This window comes from Zootoca vivipara, chromosome 7 (genome assembly GCF_965207765.1).
Source record: "Zootoca vivipara chromosome 7, rZooViv2.hap1.1, whole genome shotgun sequence".
Classification (NCBI taxonomy): Eukaryota; Metazoa; Chordata; class Lepidosauria; order Squamata; family Lacertidae; genus Zootoca; species Zootoca vivipara.
The window spans coordinates 40508591-40522901 of NC_142590.1; the positions used below are offsets into that span (position 1 = coordinate 40508591).

At 39.9% G+C, this 14311-nt stretch overlaps 1 protein-coding gene across 4 annotated transcripts in view; it reads right to left on the reverse strand.

Annotated features, from left to right (window-relative positions):
- The window catches only part of LOC118089119 (uncharacterized), a 36512-nt gene that overhangs the window by 20165 nt on the left and 2036 nt on the right, over positions 1-14311 (reverse strand). For 3 of the 4 annotated variants that reach the window (XR_015951043.1, XM_088674068.1, XM_088674066.1), the window contains exon 2: positions 8028-8160. The exons of the other annotated variant lie outside the window; for it this stretch is intronic. The gene's annotated coding sequence lies outside the window, so the exon portion shown is untranslated. The remainder of the gene's footprint in view (positions 1-8027; positions 8161-14311) is intronic. 4 annotated transcript variants of the gene reach the window in all.

A 14311-nucleotide genomic window follows, 5' to 3' on the forward strand; every position in this document is an offset into this window, starting at 1 on the left:
CCTGCCTCTTTAGTGGAATCGTGGTCAGAATGCACTACCTATGTCAGCACCATACAGTTCTTAAAGCAAATAGATTTCCAGGAGCCACCTTGGCTGAAGAAGTAAAAAGGCAGTAATTTCAGAGGCAGTAGCTGTTGGCACAGACTCAACTCTGGGATAATTTGGTCCTGTTAATACTGCCGTTTGTTTCCTGCCACCCTTACAAAAGGGGATTCCACTATAGCCATATTGTTATAGAGCTGTCATTTCAGTTCATCCCAGTCACTCAATGGTTCAGCAACCCAAAGGAGCCTGAGAATAAAATTGTAACACTGTAAATATGAACATGAATACTATGGATAGAAATATTCTTTGTGTGAAAACTAGGTCTCCGTAGAGGCGTACATTGTATCTTGAATTTCTGTTAATGCCTGTGGCTACTATGGAGATAAAACCAAACTAACTGTATTAATTACTGAAAAGCTGAGAAGCAGTAGGAGGAATTAAACACCGTGCTCTTCCAACCATTCTATCAGCGCAAGCTCTCCTTCCCCCTCTATAGTGTTCTAGGGAGAGGAGAGAGGAGGGGTTTTTTTTGGGGGGTGCAGGATCATAGCTGTCAACCCTCCCTTTTTTGCAGGAAACTCTCTTATTCCAAGCCACAGCTGTCAACCTTCCCTTTTTTTTTTTTTTTGCTGGAAATTCCCTTATTCCAGCACCGTTTCCCACTGCTATCCTGGATTGTTAGATTACGGTATATAGTCCCCGGAACAGGTGAGGCTGCTGATCCCTTATTTTCAAATCCGAAAGTTGACAGCTATGTGCAGGATGCACAGGGGGAAAGAGGAGAAAGTCCCATTGCATGATCAGGACTTGCTGTGCTGACTCCCCCAAGCATACCTAGTTAGCTTAATCTGGCCCAGTTACTGTACATTGCAAATTTGCTTAATTTTAAATTTAAAAACAAACAAACACAGGAGTAGTATTCTAAGGCTACTACAGTGCTAACAAATCAATGTAAATCATTGAAACCTAAATATTATTGTTTTGTCTATTCTCAGTAGAACCACTAGTTACTAATATGACACAAATGAGATAAACTTCACTCACACAGTGCCAAATAATCGATGCCAGTCAAATGACAATGTTAAGCGCATTGCTACATATTTTTATGGTGCTTGACTCATCTTAAAAAGTGGCATCTGATAAATCCCACAAGCCGACTCAGTACTAGCTTGGGATACAGACCCAAGCAGGCTCTTGACGGTTCGGGCCCCCCAACTGTTCGGGCCCCCAATCACGTGAGCGTCTCCTGGGTGTCCAGACGAGGAATGCCTTGGCAGGGGCTTCTCCCAAGAGGTGCGGGCGAAGGTGTCTGCGGAGGCACGGCTGCGGTGGTGGTGGTGCAGCTGGGTGCAATTGCTGGAAGCCCCCAACTGAGCTTGCAGTCCCGCATGCAGGAGGAATTTGAAGAGTTGAAGGCAGCTCTTCCTGGACTCAAACTTGGTCACTGATGGCAGTGACATGTGGCGAGGTAGCCAATGCCCAGCTGCCACCGAGAAGGCCCAGATGAGAGCATCCAGAGCGCGGTGGCCGAAAAGGTTCTGGCCTTGGGCAGGGACAGTGAGCCCTCATCCGTAATGCGTCCCTTTACAGGCGTGATGAGGTTCATCTGTGATTGGGAATGATTTATGGCTGACCTCTGTGTCAGTGGGGTTAACGGATTGGTTACAGGTGTGAGTGGCTGGCGGCAAGCGCAGGCTTGTGTGGCGGTAAGGCTCTGGTCATAGCTGCCAAATTATCCCTTTTTTAAAGGGATTTTCCCTTATGCTGAATAGGCTTCCTCGCGAGAAAAGGGAAAACTTGGCAGCTATGGCTCTGGTTCAGGTGATAGGGATGGGGGAGAGCTCTTGCCATTCCTATGTGAAGTGTATTCCATTAAAGGAATCCAGGGACTCAATGGTTTGGTCAACCATGTGAGGGGTTGTGCCCGTGCCTGAGTCCAGTGGGACACCTGGGTGGTGGACATAGCCTGTTCCCGGCTTTCCGCCTATCCGGGTGTTCACCCTAGGCTGACCTATGCTGACACCCTGGGTCAGCACTACCTGCAACGGTGCAGGAAGCTAGTTGAACCAGAGCCTATGCAACCACGCACTTGCTGTAATCAATAAAGTTGTGGCCGAAATTCTGCCAAAAAACCAAACCAAAATTTTAGTCTTGTTTAAGGGGGAGGTTTAAAGGTCTTCACATGCAAAATAAAACGTACATAAGGCGAACTCTCTCTCTGTGTGTGTGTGTGTGTGTATTCTCCTCACATCCTCTATGTGTGCTCCTTAATATCTACAAGGGAAGCTTTTCTCATGTTCTGGCATTGGGGTATGCCCTGTCAGTTCGGGTGCAAAAGAGGCCCTTGTCTGAACAGCCAGTGGAGGTCGGATTGGACCCCCCCTTTTCTTCTTGTCAGTTAGTCAAGGCATTTCTTTTCTGGCAGGCTTTTGGCCTGCCATTTTCAATGATACTTAGTGGACTAGACTCCTGCCTGAGAACTTTTTATCCTCAGCACTTGTCTCTCTTTATATTTTAGTAGTTTATTCTTTTGGGGTTTGTTTATTTGGTAATTTTAGCAGCTTGTAAGATGGCCAAAGTATTACTACTGCAAAAGGAGGGCAAGGTATAAAATATCAGTACTAGGTACCGGTAGTATCCAACTATGCCCTGTCAGAGCAAGGATTTATGCTTAACACCACAGAACTCCCTCTTCCTCCTCCTGCCCAGTGCTGGATTTACGTATAAGCTAAACAAGCTACAGATTAGGGACCCACTCTCTTGGGGTCCTCAAAAAAAATTCAAAGGAAAAAAAGTTGGGTGTACATTTCCAAAATATAAGATAAAAAAACAAATAAAATGGCTTTAGATACCATTTAGGTCCATAAATTACCATATAGCATATATTCAACACAAAAAAGAGCGACGATTTGTTGTTGACAAAGGACAGCTAGACATATAAAGGGCCCCATTACCTTCAGTAGCTTAGAGCCTCATCAAACCTAAATCCAGCCCTGCTCCCACCCACATGACCCACACTCTCCCCAGATCTGTTCTAAAGGGCTGAATGAAACTACACCGGCTACAACCCCAAATAACAATTGTTTCTGCTATTATTTTCAGACCAAATGTTCAAGACAGCAATTGAGATGCAACTTTAAAGGCAGTTGCTGGCTTTGTTTTTCTAGCACCTTCATTGTGTAAGTTACGTTTGTGAAGTTAGCTGTGAAACATCCCTGGGTTCATCTGCCTGCAGCTATCATAAAGCTTCTTCAGCCCTGACTCTCTTTGCATCAAAGATTGTATAGAACAGGCACGTCCAACAGGTAGATCACTGGACGACTGTGGTAGATATCACTGGTAAATCACTGGCTCCCCCCAAAGAAGCTCAACAACTTTGGCTCCCTTAAAAAAACCTTAACATTTTTGCCCTGCACCCCAAAGAAACAGGCTTTCCTCCCCCCTAAAAAAAGCTCCACAATTTTGACCTGAACCCCCCAAAAGGGGGTAGATGACCGCCAGTTTTTTTATATATAATAAATTTTTATTGATTTTGCAAAATAACACAGAAGATACATAATCATGTTTTACCACCCTCTTCCACCCCCCCCCACAAGCTCCCTCCTGCCACAAGAGAACTCCATGCGGGGCAGATAGTCGGAGGCGGACCATTTTGTAGCTGGGTTTCTCCCCTCCCCCCCTGGAGCCCACTCCTGCCACCAGTGGGGCCGAGTCACAGGGGAAGATAGGGCTGGGTATCCACCGAGCTAACTTCCTTACACTTCTTACCACCAAAAATAAAAGATTAAAAAGAAAACAGAAAAAGAAAAGAGGGTAGAAAAAGAAAGAAATAAAATAAAATAAAATAAAAATATCATCAGTTCAATTCTTAATTGCTTAACATTGTTTTGGTGACTTCCCCGAATCTCTCCCTCTTGATTTTCATAAATTTTCATCACTATTAATAGCGGTTTCATTATTAAAGTTTCAAATCAAACTTTTTGGACCTCAATTCCAACAGCTAATCATTACCTTTATACTTTAACTCTTATTTTAACTCACATTATATACATCTTCTCCCTCCCACCTATCCCACAGAGCCCCTTCAGATGACCGCCAGTTTTTAACTCTGTGAGTAGATCACAGTCTCTTGGGAGTTGGCCACCCCTGGTATAGAAGGACATAGCACTGATGTGTATGCTTCCTCTCACCAAAAATACTGAGGCCAAATGCAACTCTTAGATCTGCTCAGCTGGTTTCGTTTCAATAATGCTTTCTGTTTTTAAGTTACAAGGAAAACTGTCAGTAATCTGCTTTTTCACAATCTGCTCTTTTTTATTTCTTCACTTGAAAAGACAGTCTTTGTGTGTATGTCAGAAATATAGCTATTGCGTGCCCTGGGGAAATATAAACAATCTGCCATATGGCTCACTATTGTTTTTGTCATTACTAGATTCCCAATAGCACATTTCTTCATTTGACACAATTGCCAAACAGAACACAATTGTGTTATTGAGATTATACAATCCATGCAGACAGTGTGTGAAACCCTGATTCTTAGACTTTCCTCTAGCTTGTGTAGCTTTAGTGGTTTAATAAGCAACTACACTGGTGTCTCAGTTCAAGTACAAATAGGTTTTTTATGCTTCAAGGAAGGGGAAAGGGCATATTGTATACAGCTCTTGCTATTTTAACCTCCAGAGTATTTTTTTAAGGCATTGTATAGGGTTTTTTATTTTTTTTAAAAAAGAGAATATGGCTCAAAGGTTAATAATGAGTACATACTCTATGCAATTAAAAGCACATAACATAAAATATATTGGGTTACTGTATTAGAAAAGCAAGATATTTCTGAAGTAATGTACTCTTTACAAAGGCCACCAAGTTAACTCTTTTTCTCTTGTTAAACTAAGTAACAAAAAAACTTCTAGATGGCTTTTTCTGGCAAAATTATATTCCATGTGACATCCAAACAATTGCTACCACTAAAGTAATAAATATTAATTAACCAATGTAATCACTAAGGCCACGATCCTGTACACACTAGCATTTAACCAAATAGATTCAAACAAAATACAAAATGTCCTTTCTCATTTTGTGCTATTTTATTCCTTTCCTGTTTTTTACAGTGGAATAAATATGGTTGTTCTATATTATAAAACAGCAGCAACATCACACCAAATGTTTTAGAGATGCTCAAATGAGTTTTTTCTAAAAGTTTCCAAAATGACTTATGCTAATATTTAGCAGTTATTGGAATTTCTTTTACTATTCAGTTCTTTGTGGAGGAATGACCAACTGTTCTGATCTCCATACATAAAAAAGGATTTTGCACAAAAAGGCAAATGGACATGATAAATGGGTATACAGTACAGTACAATTGCACATGGTGCTGAGAGAGTTTATCTTCCCCCCACATAATGCTAGAAGCCAGAATCATCCAATGAGGCTGAACAGTAAGAAACTCAGGACAGTCAGAAGGAAATAATTCTTCTCACATTGCACAGAATCCACTCACACAAAGTATAGTGATGAAAACCAACTTGGTTGGCTTTACAGTGGTACCTCGGATTACAAACACTTCAGGTTACAAACTCCACTAACTCAGAAATAATACCTCGGGTTAAGAACTTTGCTTCAGGATGAGAACAGAAATCGTGCTCCGGCAGCGCGGTGGCAGCAGGAGGCCCCATTAGCTAAAGTGGTGCTTCAGGTTAAGAACAGTTTCAGGTTAAGAACGGACCTCCGGAACAAATTAAGTTCTTAACCAGAGGTACCACTGTACTAGGGGATTAGAAAAATTCATAGAGGATTGGGCTATCAATAGCTACTGGTCGTAAGGGCTACATCAGTGACAGCACATGTGATGCAATGGAGCCATCCTCCCAAAACCAGCATGAACAGCTGCTTACTCAAGTGAGGTTGGACCTGCACAGTTGCACCAGAGAGGCTGCCACTGCCCAATCCAGCATTGCCACTGGTGCACCTGTGTAGCCCTTACCTGGCCGCCCCACAGCACATCCAGGTAAGCTGCAGCGCTGCCATGTTTGAAGCATGAGTCTGCCCCACCACAAACATCACTACCTGTTTATATATCACCCATTAACAGAGGCAGTACACAACTGAATACCAGTTGCTGGTTGGCGAACATGAGCAAGAGACTGCTATTCTGCCCATGTCCTGCTTGTGGTCTTCCCAGAGGCATCTATTTGGCCTCTTGGAATGTGAACTAGGTAGGCCAGTGGTCTGGTCCACATAGTTTTCTTACGTTATTAATCGATTTGAGATGTTTGTTTTGTTATAGCCTGCATTTATCTGAATTTATCTGAAAAGCATTTTTTTCAAAGTGGCATACTCTTCTTTTAAAAAAATATATCAATACGATGCAGGAACACATTAAAGTTTATGTGACAAGTGTACTGTTAATCGACAGTAACCAAGCATAAAAATGAATCTTACAAAGCACTGTGGGTGTTTGCATTATATAATAATATTATAATAATTTATTATTTGTACCCCGCCCATCTGGCTGAGTCTCCCCAGCCACTCTGGGGTGGCTCCCAATCAAATGTTAAAACAATACAGCATTAAATATTAAAAACTTCCCTAAACAGGGTTGCCTTCAGATGTCTTTTAAAAATAGGATAGCTGCTTATTTCCTTGACATCTGATGGAAGGGCGTTCCACAGGGCGGGTGCCACTACCGAGAAGGTCCAAATAATATACTGTACTGTGTATTCTCTTGTTTTCTCTATCACATAACAGCAGCAAAACAGGGAATAGCATAGCTGTGATCAGAATCATATTCACTTGAAATGACTTATCTCCAAGAGCTAGGCTCTGTTCCCACCCACCCCCCGTATTGATTTTTTTTAAAAAAAGAAAGAAAATGCACATAAAATTAATAAATAATTCAAAACTAAAAGAAAATTTAATTCCTTTTCTTTTTTAAAAAGACAAACAGCAGCTATGAAGCTCCCTGGGTAACCTTAGTCCAGTCACCATCTCTTAGACTAACCTACCTCACAGGGTTGTTGTGAGGTTGAAATAGGGAGGAGGACAACCATGTACACCATCTTTAGATGGTACATGAATGTAATAATAAATAAATATTATGAGAGGGAATGTATAGGAAAGCACACACTTGTCTTTAGAGAAGATTGCCCTTTAAAAAGAAATCCAAATGGGTTTTCATATTGGCCAGTAATATAGATGTACAAAAGTGAGAAAGGATGTGAAATATGATGTAGTAATCTCCCAGACCTTTGGTCACAGTGTTGAAAACTAGAGGAAAAGTTATATATATATATTTGCAATGAATATACTCTTTTCAAACTGCAAAGCAAAGAGCTATGGAAATCCCACTCATCAATGGTACTTCGCTTTGGGGAGGGAATAATAAGCAACTGGTCTGCGCTGCATTTTTTCCTGAGATTTCACCACATATTGGGGTCATGAGTCAGAAATGCACAGCACCACATGAAATTGTTGGCAAACTGAACTCATGGCAATGCACTCTGATGACAAGGGTACCTTGGGCAACCCTGTAACGCTGCTTCAGTCAGCCCCCACTCTGCTGGGCTTCCAGGGTTGTGTGAACTGAACTTTAGTTCCATATACATGCCATTTAGGCCTGGGTGCCAAAGAATCTTTATGATTGTTTTTCTTTCTTTTTTTAGACGTAATGCAAACATTAACACCTGCATGGCTCAAGTTAGGTTTCTCTAACCATAGTTGAGCAGCTAAATGAAAGCCTGATTCTTTACTGTGTTTTTTTCACAGGCACCTTCTGTGGCATTTATAAGAGGAAATCTCTTCACAACAATCCCATGAGCTGCTTCATGGGCACAGCAGTTCGCAGGACCAGGAACAAAGATGCTGGCTCTGATGCTATGACAAAACAACTGGTATCTTTTTTCCTCCTATTTGGGGTGAAATGGGCCTTCCTGGCTAATCTGAGCTAGTGAAATCCTGGGCTCTTCTGGGTTGATAAATTTGGTTACCTGACAAATAGCAGCAGAGGCAAATAGTATTGGATTTGTCTTTCGATGAAACTGTGGGAGCTGGTTTTTTTTTTCAATGCTGTGGTTACAACAACCTTTTCAAATTTCATTCCTTGCTCAATAAAGCATCGATCTGTAATGAAATAATGAAAGAAAAGCTACTTTAAGTGATAAGGAAATCGGCAGCAACAATTTGTAAAGCATGTTATAACCGTCTGGTATCGTTCTTCTGGAGTACACATTTAGTAAATTACTGGAACATATTGTTAGGTGAGTTGTACATATTGGGCAGTATTTTACTAAGTATTTTCAGACAAAACAATCTTTTAAAAAACAACAACACATTTATAGCCACCTTTCTTTTTGCTCTCTTATTTTATCATCAGAGGAACCCTGTACGGTCAGCTAGTGAAGTTCATGCCTGGGATTTGAACCAGAACAGATCCAGGGAATTCAATTTATTTAAGCAAGTCAGTGAGCCATGACATGACCAGATATCACCACCTTTTGTAAAATGCAAGCTTTAACTGGGAGCAAGTTGAGTGTGGCTTCTCTAGAGGCCATAAAGAAATTAACGAGGGTGATAGAATGGACTCAACAGTATACAGTACAAACATGGCTGCCAATGTGCCTTCATTTGGTTTTAATATGTCCATTCAGTTTAGTTACTAGTTGCTACTATAGAGCAGAACAATCCTTACAAGCATTGTATAAAACAAAAAACAAACAGAACTAAACACCCAGAGGCCGGTACTGTATAGGCAAGATTCTGAATGTCTTGCTCCACCATCCCTATTTTCTGTTATGGTGGTATGAAAAATTAAGAGTGCAATTGGCATTAAACAAATTAGTTAAATTTTAGTTACAGTAATACGAAAGACAGACAATATTTCACCAAATACATACCGGTAGGTCTATTACAAATAAAAGCTAATGAGGCATTGAGGTTCGTCCAATTACTTGATGTTATTTTTCACATTCAAGGCCGCAATCTTGCCTGGAAGTAAACTCCAATGAAATCAGTGGGACTTGCTTCCAAGTAAACATCACAGACAAGACTCACAGGTTAACTGTCTTTCAAGCAACCAAAACCAATGGCCATAATCAAAAACATCCTCAGAAATGAGCAGCTTATTACCCTGTACTGCTTAAAACATAAGCTCTGTTTGATAGTTATGAAGATTCCCGCATAGAGATGGAGCTGATGAAGCCATTTAAACAGCAACAATGATCCTCTCCACCTTATAGGAAGTTGGGTTCGCAGAATTATCGAGGTTGCATATTGCAACTCTGCATATGTATATCATTGCTTTTCGAAGCACAGCATTTCTTAGCGCTGTTTTGAGAGGCAAAGGCTCAAGAATTCGTTTTCTAAAACGTTTGAATGTTTTCTTCTTTCCTTTTTTTGTCACAGTAAACACTTTCAGGGATTTCTACTTTGAACAAAAAAAGTTTTGTTCTTCTGTTATCTTGACATTGCACATTTCTTTATTATGCAGTAGCTAATAACTGCAAATCCTGTGTGTAAAAAAAGAATAGGCTACTTTCAATCTGTGGAAGGTTTGACCTCAAGGGCATAGAAACTGTTGACTCATTGTTTTTACTGCATATACTATTAGCCCTTTGTCACATTCTGAGAATGACATCATCTTCATCGCAGTTAGTAGCAGGTACTGAGTAAATTAAGAGCCCTCTGCTTTGCCAGGTTTTTTTAAAGGGTATACTTCTCATATCAACAGTATATTTCTAGTTCCAACACTTTAGGCTATTATTTCTGACTAATCACATGTAGGAAAAGCTTGTAATCAGAATAGGAATTGCTCAGAGTTTTCACCCTCCCCCACTGTGCATTCTGTTGCAAAGATCTAGACTTCTAGGCATGTTGCCAGGGAGAGCAAGGACTGAAGGATGAGTGCAATTGTCAGCACTTGCCTCTGCAAAAGAGGGTGGGATTTGAGAGAGGAGAGGGTGGGATCTGGTGCAGAGGGGACTAGGTCTGTACCCTCTTCATGGCTGAGCAGCAGCAGCAGCACACCATGAGCTCCTCCCAGAATCTGTTTACTTGAAGCACAAATGCTTTCCAAAGTCTTGCTGGTCTCTGCATTAAAATGTAGGCACAATCAAAAGTGGGAGACTTTATCAAACAATGCACATGCTATGTCATATAGCAACTTGACAGCAGTAGAAAGATACTGCATTCCAAAGGCCCAAAACTTGAAAAGGATATGGACAGCTTGGAGCCTTGTTTTACCCTTAATTTAACATGTTGCCCAAAAATTACATTAAAGAATGTTATTTCAGGTTGCCTAGTCAAAAAGCGAGTCAAAATAGGAAATGCCAATTTTATGGTTACCCATAAAAAACTTACTTTCTCTTGCTGGTGAAGATTTAACGTGAGTGAAGATTGGAAACTCTGGGACAAATAGCCTGCTTAAAACTAAAAGTCAATCTAAAGTGCCTAATCTAAAAATCATAGTGAGACTGGTGCTAAATTGCCATTTATGCAGAGACATTTTTTTCATGGAAAGGGCCTTCAAAGATCTTAAACTTCACAATTCCACCAACATATTTTGCTTTGTTCTAATATTTAATTTAATTATGACTCTTAACAGCTGAGGCTATTAGCAGCACTTTGGCAACTTTTAAGTTTTTCTGGCATAATCTCAAAATAATGGTATAGTTTAAGATTTCTTGTCTAAAATGCTATTAAATAATTTTGCACGGGTTTTGTATCCCACTTCTGTCAAAGGAAAAACAGTACTTTAGTCCAATAATTTAATTATACAATGACAAGATTTGGAAAGGGCCTAAATAAGCACCTTCTTTAATTATCATTATTCTTTTTAAGCAGGTTTGCTAAACAGAGGTTAACTGAAAACGTGTGTGAGAGCATGTGCATAAGTTACTGTGGCAATTGTGTTCCCTTAGCTGTAAACTGAATAATATACCAGAGTGAGGGGGGAAACTGCACTCATTTTAAAATATAATGTTGCTTCCTCTTTCCTGAGCACTGAGACATACTGGGCAGCCTTACCAGAGTCAGTTTCCTTCAAAAGAGACAGAGCAAAAATCTTACAGTATCTTTAAAATAGTTTATTTACAGATTTGCAAGTAAGTAAGGTATGATGAAAAGAAAGCAGTAAGCCAAATATTCATAAGGCAGAAGACAATCACATCTCAGCTACTGACGTACATCGCCTGTAACTGCATCTTTTTTAACCTGCCAAAATGGAAGAAAGTGTTCTAACTTCAAGAAAGTTAACTTGAAGTGCTTTGTACCACACAGAACTGTTAAGAGCATCAGGTGGGAGTTCTACTTGCAACATCCTTGTCTTGGCCACAATACCATTTAAGGCAAGTTCTTAATAAGTGAATGCTCCTCAGAGTTAACATGTGTGCATGGGCGGGGGGGGGGGAATAACTTTTGGTGTAAAACAAAAATGCTAGGATTTAAGCATCAGTTCCTTTCTTTCATAGACATCATCTGAAACACAGTAAATTAGTCTCTGAATGCAATTAATAATATTAACATGATAATAATTCCTTTCTCCTTTTCTTTTCTACTGCATTAAATTTCTGTCCCAAACTTTCAGTACACAAGTGTTCACATGGTGCTTAACTATAAAAAATATCCTGAAGAGCAAGAAACAGCAGAAACAATATAAATAAAAACTTGATAGGACAGAACAAGTAAAAAAACCAAAAACCTTTCACTGTGACTTAAAAGGCCTAAAAGGCCTGGGAGAGTGAAAATATATTTGCCCAGCACAATACAGACAAAAAAGTAGGCCCTAGGGAAGAACTCGAAAGGCATGGTGCTGCAACTGAAAAGGCCCTTTCCCCAATAATCATGCAAAGTATCTCAAAAACTGGAAGCACCTGCAAGAGAGCCTCAAATGACAGTCACAGAGATTAGCACATGGTTTGGGGTTTGACCCAAAACAGTCTGGGCTGCCTTTCTAATCAAGCAATACAGTGATCTCTTTTGCTCAACTAGCTGTTGCTTTGACATGAGAGTGAGAAGGAAAATTCCTAAGCTAAATATTGTATGAACGTTACACAATAGGGTGTTATCCTGACCCAAATGCAGATATGTTTGTTTGCGACATGGCATTGTATGCAGCTAGAACTATACAGGAGGAAATACATGCAGCAACAGACTTCTAAATCAAAGGGCAGATGGGGATGCTTATCATAGTCTATCAGGTGCTCTAGAGGGTGCCAGAATGTACCGAATGAGGTTCACTGCCCCATTTGTGCAGGCAGGGGTGACAACTAGGAAGGCAGAAAGTTCCCCAACAGCCCCCATGTTTTTCAGGCCACATGTGTTTCTTGATAGCAGCTGTGGTCTGTTTATTATCAACTATATCATGAGGTACAATATGTATGTGATATTTAAAATGCACTGCTTTTTGTAATTTAATAATGAATAAATAAATAAATACAAGAAGGGGTCATTAAACCTTGCTGTGCCTCTCCTCACTCCTCAGGGAAGTTTTTAAGGTTTGATGTTTTATTGTATTTTTAATATTTTGCTGTAAGCTGCCCAGAATGGCTGGGGAAACCCAGCCAAATGGGCAGGGTATAAATAAAAAATTATTATTATTATTATTATTATTATTATTATTATTAACCCTCTCCTTACTCCCCCCCCCCAAAAAAACCCACTGGCAATACTATTCCCGTGTTTTTCCACATACACTGGGCACTGCTTTGTGTACATTTGGCCACTTGTAAATCACATGATTAACAATACATGCACAACTATGAAACAGGACTGTTTACATTTTCTTTTCTCTGTACCTCTCTCTGTGGGGGGTCCATTTATGTGCATGTGGTATACAAAGAAGGTAAAACTGCCTTCATCTGATGAAGTAATCTCTTGTCCGTGAAAGCTTATGGTACAATAAACGTTGGTGTTTAAGCTGCCCTAAGATTATTATTTTTGTCTCTTAGACTAACACAGTAGTACAGAACTATATCTGCTCCCGTGAATGGCATCAGTTATAGAATCACAGAGTTGTAGCGTTGGAAAATACCATGAGGGTCATCTAGTCCAACCCCCTGCAATGCAGGAATCTTTTGCCCAACATGGGTCTTGAACCCAGGACCCTGAAATTTAGACTCCCTTGCTCCACCAACTGAGCTATAGGTGACTTAATTCTCATTCAAATTGTGAACCTATAACTATATTCCAAAATGAGCTGGGCATATTATATCTTATGACAACACTATTCCCCCTCTAGGAAAGACCTATGAACATACTACGGTAAAAGCTGCTGCTTTTTGTCTCTAGCCACAAAGGGATACATATTAAAGTAAATAAGTACCTAATGTACTCAAAACACCATTGTTGTTTTCCAATACCTGATTCCATACACAAATAGGAAGTAAGTGGCACTTATTTTAATGGAACTTGCTTCTAAAAGCAAACATGCTTAGAGCTTTAACCTAAATTAGAAATATCATCGTTTCCCCCCCCCCCCATCATCACCTTAAAAATACTGTTTACCTTAATCCATGTTGTAATCAATATTATGAATTGATAAAGGCAGGCTTCAAAATGTACTACACTACACTTAGAAGAGGATAGGAATCTGGATCTCGAATAGGTGCTTTACCCCCTTTTGCGACTTTGTTTGCCAGGAGATAGATATGAACAAGTAGAACTGAGAACTCCATCAAGAGGAAATTCTATTAAGCTCTTTTTATTATTATTAAATTGGGCTTTTGCCGACCAACTTTATTTTTCTTACTGGAAGACCTGTTTAAGAATGGACTGTACGGAATACTGAGGAAATTTTAATTAATAGTCCAATAGTTCTGCTTTTCCTCCCTTAAGCACTGGAAACTTTTCAAACATCTTGCATTCCTTGTTCAGCAACAACCCAAAATAGAAATAACTTATATTTGAATATACAATACTGCCGAGATGCACTCTCTATTATAGTCCTGGATATAAGATGTCACCATGCAAAATGGATGCAGGATCACCTTTGTACCGTACTAGCACACATGTAGGAGAAAATGCCCTTGCCAAGGACATAAATAGGGCCCAAATGCCATGTATACCATTTATTTCATTTAGTATGAAACTGAACAGGAAACTTAAAATTCAAGGCCTGAAATGGTGTTGCCTACTTAAAGCTCCAGTAAAATGGCTGTTACTTGAATATAACTGTTTTTGCTCTGAGTTTCAGAAACAGGGGGATAAGAAAATTTGAATTACATGTTACACTATATTGTTTTCTAAACTCTGAAAAGAATTACACTGCAAGGTTGTG